Source organism: Tamandua tetradactyla, chromosome X, assembly GCF_023851605.1.
Source record: "Tamandua tetradactyla isolate mTamTet1 chromosome X, mTamTet1.pri, whole genome shotgun sequence".
NCBI classification, from domain to species: Eukaryota; Metazoa; Chordata; class Mammalia; order Pilosa; family Myrmecophagidae; genus Tamandua; species Tamandua tetradactyla.
The window spans coordinates 159,237,643-159,244,419 of record NC_135353.1 but is presented as its reverse complement, the minus strand read 5'-3'; the positions used below and the strand labels follow the sequence as shown (position 1 = coordinate 159,244,419).

Here is a 6,777-nt window from a genome sequence, read left to right as displayed (position 1 = left end):
ACATTCGAGGTTGTGTATTTTTTTTTTTTGGATGTATCTCATGATTTCAAAAGGCTTAGCTAGAGCATCAGCATAATTGATTTTAAGATTTGAAAAAAATCTTAATGTAAGAGTTGGGCTCTTCTTAAAACCTTTATAAACTAAGATTTTGTAATGAATAAGCTGTTTAAGTAATAGCAACATTTGTTATGCTTATTAGAAGCTAGGTAGCATGTGATCTGAGTGTAAGGAATGGGCTGGCTATGCAGGAGCCTTCACAGTAACCGCAAGGGTTAGTGACATCTGGGCACAGGACTGCTCATATGAACCTCATTCACGCAAGCTGTGGACCAGCGCTTCTTGTCCTTCTTGCAAAATCTCACTTAGTATTTGTCTTAGTTTCCCAGGGCTGTTATAGCAAATACCACAGACTGGTTGGCTTAAGCAACACAAATTTATTGTGTCAGTTTTGGAGGCTAAAAGTCCAAAATCAAGGTATCAGCAGGTTATATTTTCTCTGAAGTCTGTAATTGTCTGGTGGTGTCTTGGCAGCAGTCCATAACTCAGTCTCTGCCTCTATCACATGGCAATCTGTTTCCTTCTGTCACCTACTCACTCCTCCTACTGTGTACAGATTTCCTTAGCTTTTAATGACTCTAGTCGTATTGGATTAAAGCCCACCCTGATTCAATTTGGCCTCATCTTAATAGGATCTTTGAAGATCCTATTTACAAATGTCTATTTCCTTTATTGCTGAAGCAAATACCATGTAATGGATTGGCTTAAACAAAGGGAATGTTTTGACTCATGGTTTTGAGACCAGGAGAAGTCCAAATCAAGGCCATGTTTTTGTCCTAGTTGCTAGCTGCCAGAATGCAATATACCAGAAATGGAACAGCTTTTAAAAAGGGGAGTTCAATAAGTTGTTACTTTATAGTCCTAAGGCTGTGAAATTGTCCAAATTAAAGCAAGGATGTAGAAATGCCCAATCTAAGGCCTCCAGGGAAAGATACCTTGATTCAAGAAGGCCGATGACATTCAGCATTTCTCTCTCAGCTGGAGAAGGGCACATGGTGAACATGGCAGCATCCGCTGGCTTTCTCTCCAGGCCTCTTGCTTCATGAAGCTACCCGGGAAGCATTTTCCTTCATCATCTCCAAAGGTCACTGGCTGGTGGACTCTGTGGTTCTCTTGTCCTTCTGTTGTGATTCTGCGGCTCTCTCCTTGTTCTCAAAAGGAACTCTCTCCAAAATGTCTCCTCTCTTATAGGATTCCAGTAAACTAATCAAGACTCACATAGAATGGGTGGAGATACATACATCTCCATCTAATCAAGCTTAATACCCATAATTGATTGAGTCACATCTCCGTGGAGATAACCTAATCATCTCCCAACCTATAGTACTGAATAGGAATTAGAAGAAACTGTTGCTCCTACAAGATTGACTAGGACTAAAACATGGTTTTTCTAGGGTACGAAAATCTTTTCAAACCAGCAGTTTTCTTCCTGGGAGACTGGAATTCTGGGGTTGGCTGCTGGTTATCTTTGGTCCTTGACTCCTCTGTCACATGGCAATGCACATGGCAGCCTCTCCTGGCTTCTCCTCTCTTTTCTGGGATCCATTTATGTTCAACTTCTGGCTGATCCCTCTGTGGCCCTTTTTCTATCTGTCTGAATTTCATTCTCTTTATATGGGACTCTAGTAACAGGATTAAGACCCTTCCTGTTCAGTTGGGCCACACATTAACTGAAATAACCGTATCAAAAAATCCTCACTGGGGAAACTCCTAATACTTTCTCAGACATTAGGGACTCCCAATTCAATAGGCCAAGCCCTTGATCTTGAAGCTTGCTCTTGTGAAGCTTATTTATGTGTTGGAGAAGCTAAGCCTACCTATAGTTATGCCTATGAGTTACTTCTAGAGGACCTCTTTTGTTCCTCAGATGTGGCCTCCTTTCTCTAAGCCCAACTCTGCAAGTAAAATCATTACCCTCCCCCCTATGTGGGACATGACATCCAGAGGGGAAAGTCTCCCTGGTAACATGGGACTTGACTCCCAGGGATAAGCCTGTTCCTGGCACTGTGGGATCAACAATGCCTTCCTGATCAAAAGGGGGAAAAGAACTGTAACAAAATAAGGTAACAGTGGCTGAGAGAGTTCAAATAGAGCCAAGAGGCTATTCTGGAGGCTACTGTAACACAACCTTCAGCTATTTACCACATATTTGCTATTTACCACAACCAAAACCATTCTTGCCAACCCTAAAGAACACCTAGGGCTCTATCTGAGATTCTACAAAGGTTCCATGTATTATGATTACTTTCCAGTAACCTTCAACCTCAGATGCATTCCTAGGCCAGGTAAGTCCTGAAACCCAGAAGGGCCAGCTCTCTAGAACATCAGCTAGTTCCACCACCCCCTCCCCCATACCATATTATCGACAGGCCTTTCTAACATGAAAAAGTTAGAATGGGCATAGCCCAAATACCCCTAAAGATTGGGAGAAAGATCAAAGGAGAAGGTGGAGTTATAACAGAGAAGTTAGGATTTAACAACTATGCTGAATGATTATATTGATATTTCTTTTAGTCTCCAGTGTCTTGGAGCAGCTAGAAGGAAAAACTTAAAATTGTGGAGCTATAACCCATACCAAACTCTGAAATCTGTTCTAAAACTAATTGTGGTGTGCTTTGAAATTTATTGCTTTTTTTGTATAAATGTTATTTTTCACCCATTGCAGAAAGAGTTTTCAGAACTTGTAACAAAATATTTCAGATAATTTAGGAGGTTAGACATTGCCACAACATCCACGCATGACATAGGAAATCCTCCTGATTATCGAAGGCAAATTTGCATGAAGAAGCATGATATTCCTATGAATCATGTTGCCCAGAAACTTACCAAAGAAGGCTTTGCCACATTTGATTATATAGTGCATATGGATGAAAGCAATCTGAGAGACTTGAATAGAAGAGGTAGTGAAGTTAAAAACTGCAAAGCATCAGAGTTCTCACCTGCCATGCCAGAGACCCGGGTTCGATTCCCGGAGCCTGCTCATGCCAAAACAAGCAAACAAACTGCAAAGCAACACTGGCAGTTGGTAGGGGTGGAGAGGTAGGGAGAGGTTTGAGAGAACTTCACAGGCAGAATCTTCTTCCCCATTCCCTGATCCCCAGAAAGTTTTCTTTCTCAGTGCTTTTGTAGTCACCTTATTCTTGACGATTTGGGTGTTTTTGTTTTTGCTTTTTTTCCTCCCAAATCTCTGGCATCTGTTAGTCCAGGAACTACTTTTCTGATTACCTGACACCTACCTCAAATCACCTTGCATTCTTTTCTTACATGTGCTCACAATTTGAAACACCCAAAACTATATAGAATTACTAGAACTGAAAGAAATCTAACACATCAGTTAGTCCAGGGTGCTACTTTGAATATTGTGAGCTTTCATTTTTTTTACCTTTAAATATCTTAGCCATTTTCTAGATCTCTCAGCAATCATCCTGGAGGTATTGGCAGTAGGGGGCGTGGCTACACAGGGGGCGTGGCCAGGGCGACACATAAGGACTGGCAAGGGCGAGGCTCGGTTTGGGGGCGTGGCCACAACGGTGCTCAGGCGTGAGTCCCGGGAGCGATCCGTGAGGTTCCTGCTCCGCGAAAACGCTCAGGTGAGCGCGGGCCCTGAGATGGAGCTAGGCGGCTGCGGGGCGCGGCAGACCCTAGGGTCCGGGACCCTCCTCACGAGCCCCTGCTCCGCCGCCCCGGAGCCCGCGCAACTGTTGGTCCCGCGAGGATGGTCGGGGTCCCCGCGGGGCGCCCCGGGGAAATGTGGGGGAACAGGCGGGTCATCGCTCCCCGTCGGATTTGAATTTCAAGGACTTCTTCCTCCATTAAGGGGGTCACCAGACAGCTGCACTCCCTTAGAGTTCCATGCACTTGAAGGAAGAATAGCCAGCTGTTCCAGGGACTTCGTGGAGCGCGGGAGGGCAGTTCCTGGGAAGGGGCGCTTGCCGGGGGGGGTGGTTAGCACTAATAACTCAGGAAAGTCCAGCTAGCTGTGAAGTCGCTGCAGTCGCTGAGGTTGCAGTTCCGGAAACCGAGGCGCATCATCGGATCTGCGTTGTTGATCTCCTCTCTGACCATGCCAGGGACTGCACTCGGAGTCACAGCCACCCCTAGGACAGGGATCAGCCTTCACGGCTGAGTCACTTGGACAAATCCGAACCTACTCCGCTCCTCGTTTCCTTTTCTTTTGTGCCCTGCCCCAGAGCTATTGGAGAGCCTCCAAACTGGAAACGTTTTTGGTGGCCGTGATTCTTTGCGGCATTCAGCGCAAAATGCTACTGCCTGAGGCTGGCAGTAACTCATTAATATTAATGCCAATGACCTTCCCTCCCGTGTATTTTTGCTGATAGAGTTGGGAATCACAAGAAAAATTGAGTGAATTGCGACTGAATGAATGGGAAAATTCTGGAAATCCGATGGAAAGGGGAAGGTGCATTTGCTATCACTGGTTGCACTGGGACAGCTGGTTGCCGTCCACAGTGTACTCGTTTTGAATCCTTGGGAACCCCAGATTGGAATCATGCTCTCGGGGAAGAAGGGGGGGAGAGGAAAGGAAGCTGAGCTTTATTAGTCAAAAGCTGGCAACATAACATCGGATTTGAATTTCAGGGAATTGGGAAAGGCTTGTTTCTTTTCAAAATCGGTAGGTGAGAAAAACAAAGGGTCAGTTTGCTGAGAATCTCAGTGTAATTTGAACATTGAAAAATTTAATTTTTTTGCTGTCTTTTTTACTCCATAGGTATAAATGACTTAATCAGGCAGAATTCAAATACTAGCCATTGAATAAATGCATGATTTATGAATGATTCTTTAGAAGCTTCAGAATCTTTTCTTTTTTCATGCAAATCTAAGTTCGAAAAACAGATCAAGGGGTGTGTTACTAAAATCCTTTACTTACGTAAATAATCATTGAAGCAAAGGGCATATAACACAGAAGCCTCGTCTGGGGCTCATCCACCCCATGGGCCTAGCTTTATGGACTGACCTAAGTACAGATAGATTTTCTGTGAAATCCAGTAATGTATGCTGGTAGTTCATTGTTATGTGTTGTGTTTGATTGTGAAACATTATTTGTGCCTTTACAAGCTTGTGTTTAGTGAGCTCTGTGAGTAAGGTTAACCACCTTTCAGTAAATTATTACTTTGAATTTAAGAGAGGAGTGCTGGCCTTTGGCATGGGCATAATAATCTTATGTACCGTTACAGGTATTCTAGCCTAGAATTAGCTAGATTTGGTTTCTGTTTATTTGGATTTTCCCAGAACCCTCCTCTGCCCTGACCCTCCATGCTCTGGTTCCTCCATGATTACCTGTGACTGCTCCTTCTTGTCTCTTGCCTTCCTTAGTTCTCCATTTGCCTCCGTTTCCCTCTAAGTACCTGTTACTCCTTGGTGGGGGATTTTCTGTCCCTTGCTTCCTGATCGCTCCTGAGCACCAGAGCTGCATCTCTGTTGACTACCAAGGATCTGTTCCGTGTCTACAGTCACTGCCCCAGCGCAGTGCTTCACACTCTCTCACTTGGATTATTGGAATTTCCCTTCCAACTCAGTATGCCCAAACGTGAGCAACTGATTTCCCACCCAAGACCTGTTCCACCCACTGTCTTCCTTTCCCATCTCAGTTCATGGCAACTCCATTCTTAGGCAATAATCTCCCAGAAATCCTCATCTCCTTTTACATTTTCTGGGGCTGTAGCTCCAAGATATAACCAAAATCCAACCACTCGTTACTTCCTCCACTGCAGCATCCTTCATTCCAGCCCCTGGATTATCCTAAATGGTCTCCCTGCTTCTTGCCAGCCCCCCATTCCGGGAAGTTTTCAGTAGGGAAGATCTTTTAAAATGTAAATCAGATTATGTTATACCTCCGCTCAAAAACTACAGTTATCTCCCCATTTCTCTTAGAGCAGTGATCATTACCCCCAGGGTCAGCTGACAACATCTGGACAGAGACATTTTTGGATGTTTCAACTATGGGGCTACTGGCATCTAGTAGGCCGAAGCCAGGGATTTTGCTTAACACCCGATAGCACCTCCCACAGCAATGAATTATCCTGTCAAAATTGTCAGTTGTGCCGAGATTCAGAAACCCTGACGTAGAGAAAGATTCCTTACCATGTCCTAGAAGTCTGTTTGATCTGGCATCCATTACCTCCAGCCCTCATCTCCTACCTTCCTCCTGGTTCCCTCCACTCCTGCCATGTCAGCCTCCTTGCCATCCCTTGAGTATGCTGGGAACATTCCCACGTCAGGGGCTTTGCTTTGGTGATCTCCTCTGCCTGGAATGCCTTTCGCCTAGGCAGCCACATGACTGATTTCCTCACCTTCAAGCCTTCCTTCAAATGTAGCCTTTTCCTTGAGGCCTAGCCTAGTGCCTTATTTAAAAACTGCAACACCCCCTTCCCATTGGCACTCCAAATTCACCTTGCCCTGTTGTACTTTTCACTGAACATATTCTAATTTTCTCCACAGTTTACTTACTTGTTTTGTTGTTTATTATCTGTCTCCCCTACTACACTATAAGCTTCACAAAGATAGGTGCTTCCCCCCCCCCCCCGATGAACTGCAGCGGTGTCTGGAGTTTCATAGCTGTCCCACTGATGAGTTGTTGAGTGAAAGAATAAAAGGGTGATGGATTGCATGGATGGATGATTGCATAAATCACTGGCTTCCTGTCTCCACTCTTTGCCCACTCCCATCCATCCTCTGTTCTGCTGTCCGAGTGATCAGAAACCA

General features: G+C 44.7%; 1 protein-coding gene across 1 annotated transcript in view; it reads left to right on the top strand.

Annotated features, from left to right (window-relative positions):
- Positions 1-3,554: 3,554 nt before the first annotated feature.
- Positions 3,555-6,777, top strand: part of CA5B (carbonic anhydrase 5B) — a 50,735-nt gene continuing 47,512 nt past the window's right edge. Inside the window, exon 1 of the mRNA XM_077146551.1 lies at positions 3,555-3,647. The gene's annotated coding sequence lies outside the window, so the exon portion shown is untranslated. The remainder of the gene's footprint in view (positions 3,648-6,777) is intronic.